The sequence below is a fragment of the Zonotrichia leucophrys genome, chromosome 11, assembly GCF_028769735.1.
Source record: "Zonotrichia leucophrys gambelii isolate GWCS_2022_RI chromosome 11, RI_Zleu_2.0, whole genome shotgun sequence".
NCBI classification, from domain to species: domain Eukaryota; kingdom Metazoa; phylum Chordata; class Aves; order Passeriformes; family Passerellidae; genus Zonotrichia; species Zonotrichia leucophrys.
This window is the reverse complement of record NC_088181.1, coordinates 17,424,738-17,437,966: the sequence shown is the minus strand read 5'-3', so window position 1 is coordinate 17,437,966 and position 13,229 is coordinate 17,424,738. Positions and strand designations below refer to the sequence as shown.

Below are 13,229 nucleotides of genomic sequence, written 5' to 3'. Positions count from 1 at the left end.
AAAGGAGCGCGAGCAGGCGCGGAGCGGCGCGATGCGAGGACGGGCGGCGCGCACGGCGCGCTCCGGCCCCGCTCCCCTCTCGGGCGGGCGCACGGGCGGCTGCGGGAGCCGCTGCTGCTGCCGAGGTCCTTACCTTGAGCACAGAAGAGATCTGCGAGCCCCCCTTTGGCTTTGGGCTCTGCCGGGGCTCTGTGTGGATGGGCTCAGCTTTTTTGCTTTTATTACTATCTTTGCTCCGCAGATCCTGCTGTGATTATTATTATTTTTAAAGCTTCTCTGTCTCCTCTCTCTTCCCCTGTTTTTGCTGCTTCTTTTTCTATTTATTTTGTGCGTGTGTGTGTATATGTGTGTGTGTGAGAGGGGGGGAAAAAAAGCCTTTAAATGAAACTGCCGAGGCTGTTATGAGAAGAAAGGCAATAATCCCGTCTCTAAATAACAGAGGGAAGGGAGAAGAGGAGGAAAAAAAGCGAATTCTTGCTCAGGGCTTTGCAAACGCCTGCAGGGCAGAGGATTAGGCTACAATTAGCTCAGCCCTTTGCTCTCGCCCTAGCTAATTTTGCGATGAAAATTGGATATTTTTCCCTCCTTTTGGTGAAGGTCTGCAGATTTACTCCCCCATCCCCCACCCCCCACCCCCCCCAGAATAAAATAAAATACAGCCCTTGAAAATGAAATAAGGCTGGGAAGGCGGCCGGCTCCCCAGCCCGCGCCCCCGGCGCCGCCGCCCGCAGAGCCGCTCCGCGCGGCGCGGCCGGGGCGGGAGCTGCGCTGCCCCGCGGAGTTCCGCGCAGCCCGGCCCGGCCCGGCCCTGCCGGGGGATAACGGTTCGGTGCTGGGGAGGATCAGGCCACTGTCACGTCCTTCAACAGACTTACTGAAAAGAAGAAGGAGGAAAAGAGGGGGGGGTTGGAAGGGGGGAAAAAAGCTGATTTTAATCATTGTCATTTGGTCTGATGTAATATTTCCCCAGGCATTTTCAACTAGGCATAAATTTTCAGCTCCCAAATAAGTAACACAGGGCACGTTTCTCACATCTCTTGACTCCTCTGTTACAATTAGGGTAGCACCCACTCTGCACTTGTTGATAAACTAGATGAAGTTAAAAAATAAATAATAAAAAAATAGCCCCGACCCCCCCCTTCCCTGCAGCACCCAGCGCCGCCGAGGTGCGGACGGGGGGCCTCGGGGGCGGGGGGGGCTGCAATTATTCCCAGCCATCCATCCTGCCTGCCTCCCCCTCCCTTTCACCCTTTGCTAATGTCTCGCATTGTAAACGCCAAATTTCCTGTAGGCCATTAAAACCAAATGACGTCTATCGACATGCATTGTGCTATTGCGGAGCGCCCTGGCAGCCCGCCCCCGGCCAAAAGCGCCATTTCAATTAGAGCGCGCGGCGCGATGGCGCGGGGCTCCGCGGGCGGCTCCGCGGGCGCGCAGCGCGCCCGGCCCCCGTACCGGTGGGGGGGACCGCCAGGGAACCCCCCCGTGAATGAGGGGAAAAAAAAAAAAATACAGGCAAATCCCTCTCTCAACTTCCAGCCAGAGGCGCGGGTCCGCCGGTGCCCGCGTGTTTCCGCGCGCCGCCGCGGGGGATGCGCCCCCGCTCCGCGCTGCTCCCCACGGAGGCTGGGCGGAGGGAGCGGGGCCGCTGCCGGCGGGCGCACCCGCGGCTCTGCCGCCGCTCCCGGCGCTGTTGGGATGGGGGGGGGCCCTCCGCCGCCTCCGCGCCCGCGGAACGGCGCCGCGCGCACCGGCGGGGCTGCAGCGCCCACTAGCGCGCGCCGCCGCGCGGCCGTTACGCAACGCTGCGCGGCCCCGAGAGGTCAGCGCGCCCCCGCGCCCGCGCCGCCCCCGGGCCTGGCAGAGCGGCCGCGGCGCGATGCGGGCAGGACACCCCGAAACTGGGGGGGGTTAAAGTTTTCTGCCGCGGCAGGAATAAACAGAAACTTTTCTCCTAAGGGGAGCTTTTTTTTTTTTTTTTTTTTTTTTTCCCTTCTAGAGTACAAACTACAGGAGAAGAGGGAAATTTTCTCATTAAAGTTACATCCCTGCAGTTAGTTCAATTACTTGATATATGCAGAAGATGTTGTAAATTTAAAGATTTAAATAGCTTACAAAGATGCCGGAGGCTCCATCAGTTAATTTCCTTAATTTATGGATTTTTAGCTGAGCTTCTGAAATGAAAAGGAGAATGAGAACTAGGTCAGCAGAGAGATTTGCATCCAGAACAGACTAAAATTTGTTTTCCTTGACCATCCCATCAGGCCAGGTGTGATGCTGTGTGGGGGTCACTGTCCCACCTGTGCCCTCCAGGCTGGGGCTCAGTGAGCAGGGCACAGAGGGGAAGGTTTTATTCTGAAATACTCCCCGAACAGCGGCGTGTCCCCAGCAGTGCTGCCTCACCTGATGGAGGCTGTAGCCCGAGTGCTCCCATTTCCTCAGCACTCTGGTCAACAAGTGGATGCGAGGAGGAGCAGCTCCACTGTGACCTGCACGCAGCCCGAGTTTCACCCAGCCGTTCTGGAGGGGCGCGGGCCGACTGTTTGGAATGACTGGGCGCTATAATTTTTACTTCCTTTGTGAATTACTGACTGCTAAGTGAAAAATAAATATGAGGCTCTCGAACAGCAATCAGAGCTGCATAAAAATAGGATGCTTCTGCACTGAGGCATGCTAAAGAGGAAAGAGAAGACCTAAAAATACTGCACTTGTACGAAAAGTAGAAATTGTGATCTGACTCATCCCAACACATCTGTGACAGGCACTGTTTAATTGTGCTGTGTGGAAATGGGATGCACGGATAATAAAGATTCCGTTTGTTTGTTTGCCTGTAGATCAAAGCAGACACAGTAGCACTTGGGATGAAAAGCCTGCGCGTGGTACGGAACTTGTGCGGGATTGTTTTTACTGTGTCTGAGAAAAGGACAATGGACTTGGGAGCTTTGTGTTTTTTCTTGCCTCTATTAATGTTGAAGGTAATAAAGGTACACGTTCCAGCTCTATATGCACGCTCTCGTTTCTTTCTTCTCGCTCAAGTGTGTGAGTGCCTTTCTGTTGTTTTGTTTCAATATGTAAGAATATATACATATGAATCAATGCTTAAAAGATTGATATAAACTAAACAGTTTTAGGAAGCAACATTGCGGTATGATTAGTATTGGTGTTCATGATTTAACATTTCTTTTCCCACTAGATGAAGTTTCTAAGATTTGCAAGGTACGTGTCAAGGACGGGTATATAAATGGATTTTTATTTATTCACAACTCCAAGACTAATTGCTTCTCTTTGCCTGAAGGCCAAGAGATTGGTTTTAATATGACACTTCAAAAGTATTCATAGAACTACAGAGATACTAAGTGTCATTGTTTAAGAGAGAAATCTCGCTATGCTACTTGTGACCCTGAAAATAAAATCTTTCACTGTATTTTGAATCCTAATGTTGTTTTTCAGAGTTTCACTTAAAGCTCAACTATCAAGAAGTGTACAAAGGAAAATATTAAATAGTATGTAGTGAACAAAAAAGAAGAAATACTCTTAGAACTGAATATAACTTATTTTCTCAACAATTCTATTATCCTCCCTATAAAGCACTACAAAATTTGTGGCAGAAGATTTCTGAGCTTGGTTGCAAGATATTAGAATTATAAATTATAAGTTGTAATTTATCATAGGTGCTTAAAAGTTCTTAACCAAATGCTATGCATGTGTTTATTACAGTCCTAAGTACTTCCAAATACATACCTCATATTTTTTTTCTTACCAACAGTTCTTTGTATTCTCTGCAGATGCTTAAAAATGGAATTGGACAGAACTACTCTGTGATCTGTTTTCATACCTAATTATTCTATAGTTTACTTTCATTTTTTAAAATAAATGGGTAAAATTTACACCTAAGACAGTGTGAAAGAGAAGCCCATAAGGAACTCCAGCTCATTTTCTTTTTTCTTTCCCCCCAGAAAAATAATAAATTGCGTGTATGTTACAGGACAGAATATTACTAGATTGTGAAAATATGCTGATTTGAAGGAATATAAATTTCCTATCAAAAAAATTATCCAAATATATTTCGAGATGTGTGAAAGAAAGTGTCACAAATTGACAAACAATATCAACCTCTTCTGCACCGTGCTCTCTGAATTAGAGCGGGATAACTCCAGTTGGTGTTGTTCTTGAGGGCCTTTTGTGACTTTGTGGTAGTAGACCTCATCTTCTCTTAGTCCTTGCTCATTTCCTTACTTTATGGGTTTTATCCTGAGGTTTAAACCTGACTTCAGCACTTGTTATGTTACATAACTGAACTTGAGGCATTCTGGTGATGATACCAACATTTCCACCAACTACCAGTGTGGAGTGCCTGGTCCTCACTGAAACTCACCATGTTCTACCAGACATTTGAAGATAAAGCAGGAAGAAGGGGAGAAAAATTATCATTTCATTAAATGTTTAAAGCAGATAAATGAGAATTAAGGGGCTGTTCCTTTAAAACAAAGGAATCAATGTCTATATGTAGATTAATACTCCTCCCAGTCACAGTTAAGACACTACTGTAGCTTAGATGGGCTTTTATCTTGGAAGAGAAGATTTGAGTGAATAATTGGGATTTCAAAAGTTGTTGCTGGACACCAGGTGCCTGCTCAGTCAGCAAAGGCTCCATGACTGTTGCTTTCAGTGGGTTTTCACAGCTGGGTTTGGCTCTGTCTCCTGGGCCATGGGGGCACCAAGGACAAACACATCTGAACACAGAGGTTGGTGACCGTGGGTGCTGTGACTGCCACCATCGCTCCTGTCACTGGGAATGAGGGACAAACAGAAGCTGTGGAAAGCTGATGTTACATATGCCTCCAAAAAGGTTTGTTCTTCTGAGGAACCTGAAAATGTGAAGCATCTTGAAATCCCAGTACTTGCTGCAGTCAGTTGACACATGAGGAATAATAAAAAGAAAGGACATCTCCCAGCTGAAGCAAGTTTTCAAGCCAGTTGCAGTGCCAGTCAATCTGGAACAGGAACTTGGCCCAGGGTTTGCTAATTAAGTCAAATAATTGTTTGTCATTTGTAGACAGATGAGAGGTTTCCTGAGAGCAGCAAGCATGACCACGCAAAGAACAAAATCTGATCATTAGGAAATAACCAAGTCTTGTCAGTCTTTTCCCTTGAATGCTCTTCTATTCTTTTCAAGAAACAGCTTGCTGCTGAGTAAGTTTACAAACCATTACTTTATTGACTAAATACAGATGGACTGTTTTTAAAACTATCCATTATCCAGTGCCTAACTCGTGACAGCAGCATGATACAAAGAAATAATCTGTCCTGGAATGCCAAGATGAAATAGCTTGTCAGGAAATACAGTATAGGAAAGGTTTGTTTGTCTCTTCTGCTTCCAACTTTTATAAGCCAAAGATCACTTCCAAAATGAAATTTACATAATCAAGATGTCCCGTGTTAATGTTCAGCATGGTGTTTCAAGTTTCACACATTTTGTTAAGTGCTCTGCCTCCTCCTCTTAAACAGGTTATAAAACTGAGGAATGTTTTTAACCTGTTTAAGTAACGTGTGTGGTGTTAGCTTTTAGCTGTTTATTAAATAAAGCTTATCCATATTGTATATGTCACAGAGAGGAGAAAACATTTTTATGGCTGAGTTTAATCCATTCATTGGTTTATTAGAGACACAATGTACTCTGAAGAATGCCACAAATCCACATGGTGTCCCTGAACACTTGATTTTTGCATATGGATCGCTGACTTAGCTGAACGATGTATAAATCCTGTGCAGCCAGGCAGCTCCCCACTGAATACACTTCTGAGGGAGGTTAGATGCATTGCTTCTGCCAGCAAAGGTCTGCAATATGTTAAACTGCAAAAAAAATCACTTCACAGAATATAGAGAATGAGGAATAGAGACATAATGGCCCTTTTGTAACAAACAATTTACACTTTTTAGGATCTTTGGGCACCTCTAGAATCATAGGTGCATTGCTTATTTATGTAGCAGCATTTCAGCGTGCTTTTTCTTTGGCAAATACCAGACCAAAGGGGTTTGGATCATGCATGGCAGGGACAGAACCTGAGAGAGCAGCAGTTCAGTAAAGTATCATGATAAGGACATCAAAATGGAAGAAAAAGAAAATGGAACAAATTCTTCCAGAACCTGCATTTAACAGCACACAGGAATAGAATTAAGCACAGCTTTATTTTGAAAAAAATATCCAAATAATAGAAACAAATTGCAGAATTAAAAGGAGAAAACTAAAAGAATATTTTGAGGCACTGATGTTCATCTGTTGGGTAAAATAATTAGTGAATTGGAATTTATGGGACTACAGTGAACTTGCAGAGTGAGACCCAACGCAGAACACCCAACACAGAACTCGTCCCTGTTAACAGCATGAAAAGGGAGCAGTGAGGGTGTTGTGGCCGCTGATTTCTGCGTGTAAGCCGCGGTGGTGCTCCCTGCCCACCTGTGACGCAGGCGGGCTCAGCTGGAGCGGTTCCAGCCCAGAACGTGCCCCTGGCACAGGGCTGAGCCGCGCTGCAGCCGCGCTGCCATTGTCTCAGCACAAAGGAGAGGAGAGCTCTGAACCTGGCCAGCTGAGCCGGAGCCCATCCGAGCCCTGCCATGCCAGAGACCCTTGGAAGGGAGGCAGTATGTCAGACATATGGTTGAAACATGCTGCGCTCCAGCCATGCTCGGCTAGCGTATGGTCTCCCGAGTACCGCTGCCAGCTGGGCTCTCATTTACACTGGGCCGGAGAATCAGGGACCTTGCCGTCTCCCTGATGGCCTCTGCTCCTCTGCTTCACTGATTTCAGATCTGCAGCTACCCAGAGCTTGCCATTTTCCCTGTCTGGCATCCTTTCACACAGACACTGAGGGATATCCTTCTTTGCTTTAACGGTGGGTTTGGCTGGAAAAGCAGAGCCAGGTATTCTGTGAGAGTGAAATTTCAGCATCCTGGCTCTGTAGGATATTTTATATTCGTGGTGTCACAGCAGATGTCATGCAAGTATGTAAAGTTAATAAAACAAGCATCCCTAAAGCAACTGATACAGAAACAGCATTGCCAAGTAGTAGAAATTATACTTATCTGTCCTAACCTGTGTCTTTGAGGATGCATATGTATGTCCATTTTCCATGGATTTGCACTCTTGACTTTGTAAACATTGTATTATTCCACATTCTGTCATGGATTTCTTCTCAGAAAAAAAAAGAACAGAATGCTTGTTGGAATAAACTCCTTAAATATGAGGCACATTTCTCATCTTGAAGTGCATGTTGAATGGTGCACAGAGAAGAGAGTAATAAAAGTCTTTGTTAAACCTTTGTTTAAACTTTAGTTCAAGTGTTTTATTACAATGTCACAGATTTTGCCAGTCTTCACTTTGAACGATTATTGAAGGAAATAATTTGTATTTTTATATCCAACTTTTAGTTTGCAATTAGCCTCTGAGATGTAGAACTTGTAGAAGAAATCTGTAAACAGATGAATTCAATACAATTTGCAATAAAAATTATTTGATACTACTAGCCCCAGCATAGTATCCTTCTTGAAGTGATTTGTAGCAGCAATTACTTGGTTCAGTCTTGTTAATTTTTGGAGCATTATGCTAAGCCTGCTTTGTGCAGAGGGTTGTTGTGCACATTTAGTATTTGTGTGAATGCTATTCAGTTAAGCTTTCTGTTGTCAAGATATCCTCTTGGGGAAAAGGTGCACGTATATTTTCAGATGTGCTATTCTTTGGTGAATAAAGGCATTTGAAAAGTCCTTGCATGAAACAGTTTCATTTTAATCCCTCATTTCTGACTGCACTCTGTTAAGCCTAACAGAGGAGATCAGCCTTGGCTGCTCTGCTGCTGGCTCAGGAGTGTCTCTCTGTGTAAAACCTCATCTTGGAGTTATTTTCCAGACCACCTCCTGTTCCTCACAAGATATTCTTGAGTTATGACATAACCAAGGAATCTCCTGGCTAGGAGTTGCCTTTCCTCTGAGGAACTGATGATTTAATGATAAAAGGGTCAATGAACTGGACAGGTGGAAATGATCTTCATTCAACAGGGCCATGAAGGTGTCCAAGGAGGACAAGCAATCTCATCTACATCACCAGGACCCTCCAGTTTCCTCTCCTTGTGCTTTGCTGTTCAATTCCTGCCTCTTAATTCAGATGACACTGGTAATTTTGGAGAACTGATACTTTTGTTTATCCAACACACTGGAGCCCATTTCTCATCTGGGCATCAACATTGACCACACAATTGCTTACAAGAGTCATGTCATCAGCTCTGATTAAATGATAAAGGATGTGAGTAAAAATTACACTTGGGTCTGTGCAGGATCCCATGTTCCTTCTCATCTGGTGCTTTTTAGAGTTTCTCTCTTCAGTCACAAGCCTGAAATTCAAACGCAGACTCTTCCCCCTGTGGACCAGGTATTTACTTGCTTTTCATGAGCATCTACATTCATATTCCCAGAATGGCAGGGATGGGAGGGCACATGTTTTGCCTGTGAAAAGGGCAGCTCTTCCAAGAGGATTAAGGTTCTTCTTTCTTGCATCTGGGGAATGGTAAAGCAGAGTGGGTGACTGTGGCCGTGGCTTTCCTGGGGTCAGTGATGGCAGAGGCAGGGAAGACTCTCTCCTTTCCTCTTCCTTTTTCTCTTCACATTTGGTGGAACCAGTAGGAAACTGGAATGGCTTAGGGGAAGGGAAATGAGGCTACTCTTGGAGAACATCTCTGCCTCAGTCTTCCTCCTGTGTCCCCTCTTCACCCCTAGAGCTTTGCCTGTTGTTTCCCCAGATGAAGCCCCTGTCCGATTGTTCCCTGCTCGGCAGCTCTGCCACAGTAGAATAGCAAGTCCCCATCTCTCCTGTTATGCTGCATGAAACTAAAAATATCAACCCCACTGGAGTTCCTTCTACATTAAAGATGTAAGTGAAATAAAAAAAAAATCACTTTTGGAGCTTTTTATTTTTGATTTAATTTTTAATTAATCTTAATTAATTTGAATTTTGAAGCAATCTGAAAAATAGTTTTAAATGAACATACAGATACATATATTTCGGTGGGTGAGAGCATGAATATCCACTGGTGAGAGAATGAATAATGCAGGACAGAAGCTGCGGTCCCCGTTTGTGAGGCCGAGGTCGGGGCTAGCGTGGGGCGAGCGAGGGCCGGCTGTCCCCATGGCGCCGTTCTGCCCTCAGGGCGGCCGCGGGGAGAGCCCGCAGGGCCCGGCCGGGTGCGGGAGCCGCGCTGGGGCACAGGCAGCAGCCGAGTGCCCGCTGCCCCCCGAGCCCTGCCGGAGCCCCGCTGTCCCCTGAGCCTTGCCCGAGCCCCGCTGCTCCCCGAGCCTCGCCTGAGCCCCGCTGCCTCCCGAGCCTGCCTGAGCCCCGCTCCCGCCTGAGCCTCGCCTGAGCCCCGCTGCCTCCCGAGCCTCGCCTGAGCCTCGCTGCCCCCCGAGCTTCGCCTGAGTCCCTCTGCCCCCCGAGCCTCGCCTGAGCCCCGCTCCCCCCTCAGCCCCGCTCCAGCCTCGCTCCCGCCCCAGCCCCGCGGCCGGCCCCGTCCCGCTGCCGCCGTTGCCGTGGAGACGAGCGGCTGCCCGGGGGCTGAGGGGGTGGAGGGGAGCGGCGCCCCGGGCAGAGGGACGCGCCCGGCGCTGCGGGGTCCCTGTGGGGGCGGCGCTGCCGAGCAGCCCCGCGGGCTGAGCGGGACCCTCTGGGTGGGGGCCCGGCGCTTTGTGGGGCCCATCGCTCCTGTGGCAGCGCAGAGGGGCTCGCGGGCCTGTGCCCAACCCCGGCCACCCCGGCCCCGCAGGGTCACGCCGGCCCGCAGGGTCACCCCGGCCCCGCAGGGCCACCCCGGCCCCCGCGGCTCCCGGCGGGAGAGGCACGGGCCGTGGGATCTGCCGGGGCCGCGGCCCTCCGAGAGCGGTGTTGTTTCTAATTAATGCCTGTGTGGTAGCCTAATCTGTGTTACCGGGCTCTCTGGAGTATTGTCGCAACAAAGGTATATTCTAGGGTTCAGTTAATTAAAAATTACTTATAAATCTGCCTAGGTCCTGCGTTGTACTTAACTCGGCTGTTGTGGCTGTACCACAGAAGAAACACCCAATATTTATGCAGTTACGGCGGTAGTTTCTCAAATTTCCCGCAGAGCTCTGTGTTGCTCCTCACGGGGTTTAAGGGCTGGCTGTGCTGTCAGCCGATCTGGCTGGGATGGGGCGGTGGGATGGGACCGGCCCTTCTCGCTGGGAGCTGGGATGGGACCGGCTCTGCTCGCTGGGAGCTGGGATGGGACCGGCCCCGCTTTCCCCTTGCCGGGGTTGTGCTGCTGCTGCCGGCCCGGTTCGGACCCGGGCTGCCTGCGCTTCCACGGGCCCTTGCTTCCAGGGCTGGAGTTTGGAGCACACTTACACCTCTAGGTACATTTGTGATGTTTACATCACGAGTTCTCAGGAGAAATTATAAGGTGACATGTGTTAGATTCTGTTTTTATTTTATAATCAGCCTCCCCCTCCCCACCCCTGGGTTTTTTTCTCAAGTACATGTGGAAGTGTCTAATACATGTTCTCTTTGGCTATATACTTTTATAAACTCAGCATCAGCCATACACTTAAACACATGTGGTGAGGACGTGTGTGATTTCCTTATAGTAAGGAAATTTAAGCAAAAACTTGATGAAAAATAGCTGATTTCTATATACAAGTCTGTTTATTTTGGAATTAATTTCTTTTTGAGACTGATAACAATGTTTCTCTCAACAAGCCAAATTGAAAGAAGATGATACAGAAGCTGGATTCAGAATGGGTGAATAAATCTAGCCATAGAGCTACAGATTAGCTCTGGAGTTTCACACTGCATTGCAAAGCATGGTAAGCTTGTCTCAACTCTTGGGTGGTTTTTTTTCTTTTTTTTTTTTTTCTCTCCAAGGAGTAGGGTGCCAACACTGCTGACACTTGCCTTCCCAGAAATAGGTGTTTAAGTCAAGTGCTTGAAACAGAAATTGTGTTACTGTTTCTTTGTGGCCTACAGAAGATAACAGAGTAGTAACGTGGTTGATTAAGAGTTATAGTGTATTTCTAGTCTAGAAAGTACACAGTATAGGAGTCAATTCTAAGAAAATGTTGCAAGCAAATTCATCAAATAGGAGAATAAGCACTTTAATATTTTGAATTTATATAGAAAAAGTCATAACCAATTATTTGTCTTGAGCCTTTATTCTTCAATAAATTAAAAACCAATCATGTTGTTGAAGAACATAGCCAAAATATCTGTTCCAGAGTACAGGTATCTGGGAAAGGTTGCCAGTATGTAGCTTCTTTGGAAGCAAAGCATGATCTTTCTTGAGCATTTTTGAGGAAAATTATTACTTAATCATTCAATATTACTATTATTTTGGGAACTGTTACTGATTGTTTATAAATCCCAGCCCACTAAGAGTGCTTATATTTCATTTCACACCTCATTGTTTTGGAGATTGCCTGTGACTGTAGAAGTTGAAGTCCTAGGAATTTAATTTCTTGATCATCAGCTTGTGTAGTCTAAAACCTTCAGTCTGAAGAATGCACCAGAAGTACTTGTTTTATGTAGAGCTTTGATTTCTGTAAACTGTATAGAATAATTTTGTGGAAAAGCTGGACAGAATGACACAATGTTAAGGGACTGGAAGGGACCTTAAACATCACCTGGTGCCAGCCATGGGCAGGGCACCTTCCCCTAGACCAGGTTGCTCAAGGCCTTGTATAGCCTGGCCTTGGCACTTCCAGGGATGGGGAATCTGCAACATGTTCCAGTGTCTCACCAGCTTCACAGTGAAGGAGTTCTTCCTAATTTCCAGTCTGTCTGTAACTATCCTGTCCTAGCACTGCAGCTCTGACAGAACATCCTTCCTGCAGCCCCCTCAGACCTTGGAAGTGCTGTGAGGTCTCCACACAGAAGAACCTTCCCTTGTCTGGGCTGAACAGCCCAGCTTCCTCAGCTTGTCTTCACAGGGACAGGCCCCAGCCCTCTGGACTTGCTCAACATTTCCATGTCCTTGTGCTGGGACACCAGAACTGGATGGAGCCCCAGCCCTCTGGACTTGCTGCAGCAGTTCCATGTCCTTGTGCTGGGACACCAGAAGTGGGTGCAGCACTGCCAGTGGGTGTCACAAGAGCAGAGCAGTGGGGCAGAATCACCTCCTTTGACCTTCTGGCCATGCAGCTCAGGATTCCCTTGGGCTGTGAGCACTCACTGCTGGCTCCTGCTGAGTTTTTGATCAACCATCACCCCCAAGACAATAATTTTGTGAAGATGCTGATGTTCTCAGGGACAACCTGCTTGCCTTTCCATGACTTGCAGATCCTGATTCTCTTAAAGATTTGATGACTCTTGATGTGGGCAAAAGCAAGCAAAAAAATCCCTGATGGTATTGAACAGTGCAGTTAGCAGAACAGCCTTGTAGAGTTGTGGGACTTCTCATTGTCTCCTTTCTTGAAAAACACAATATTGGTGTGTACAAGGCTGTAGTTAACTATGTTTGTTGGATAAATTTAGTTGTCACAAGCTGCATTTCATCCTTTGCAGAGCAACAGTGAAAGCAGTAATTTTAGGACCAAAGCTCACTGGCTCACTCTAATTTTAGTAGAGCTGTTACAATTAAAATTTAGGAAGCCTTTAATAAGAATTAATTTGGGAGGGGACACACACACTGTACATGCCCATTTATTGGTGAGATTTATACTTCTGCATTCTATGCAAATAATAGGTCTTAGCTTTTCTGTGTACTTGCTGTTAATCCAGCCTGTAGCTTAAAACTCTTCTTTTTAATAGCTCCATTAAGAAATTAAGGGAGGATTTACTTGGGCAAGGAAATCCAAAATTAATCTTGCATGGGTATCTGGTGATGATCTAGTAGATACTTGCTTTCTGAAATTCAGAACTTTTATGAACCAAGTTCTGGCCTCTGTTAATTTCCATTAAACTTGGTCACACAATTTAATGTGGTTTGCTTCCTTTTTTTTTTTTGTTGATGCCTGGTAGTTATGCTAATAGAGTGTTAACTTTGTGATATTTAATGTTTACAGTGTTAATAGGTAAAGATGATAGCTGTGCTTTGTTGTGTTGGAGAATTTTAGTACATTATTTATAGATATGAAACCTACAAGATATGATATAAAAGCCTTCAATATGAAAAATGTTACAATTCTGAGCAGACAGTGAGAAAATTGCCTTTTAGAGGTCAAAACTCCCAATGCCT

General features: G+C 46.4%; 1 protein-coding gene and 1 long non-coding RNA gene across 2 annotated transcripts in view; one reads left to right on the top strand and one right to left on the bottom strand.

Annotated features, from left to right (window-relative positions):
- Positions 1–609, bottom strand: part of KCTD15 (potassium channel tetramerization domain containing 15) — a 48,751-nt gene extending 48,142 nt beyond the window's left edge. Inside the window, exon 1 of the mRNA XM_064723567.1 lies at positions 134–609. The gene's annotated coding sequence lies outside the window, so the exon portion shown is untranslated. The remainder of the gene's footprint in view (positions 1–133) is intronic.
- Positions 610–9,888: 9,279 nt separating this feature from the next.
- On the top strand, positions 9,889–12,665 carry LOC135452987 (uncharacterized). The gene is made up of 3 exons (XR_010441744.1): positions 9,889–9,998; positions 10,757–10,863; positions 11,854–12,665. It is a non-coding gene; the product is annotated as an uncharacterized LOC135452987 (long non-coding RNA).
- The last annotated feature ends 564 nt before the right edge of the window (positions 12,666–13,229 follow it).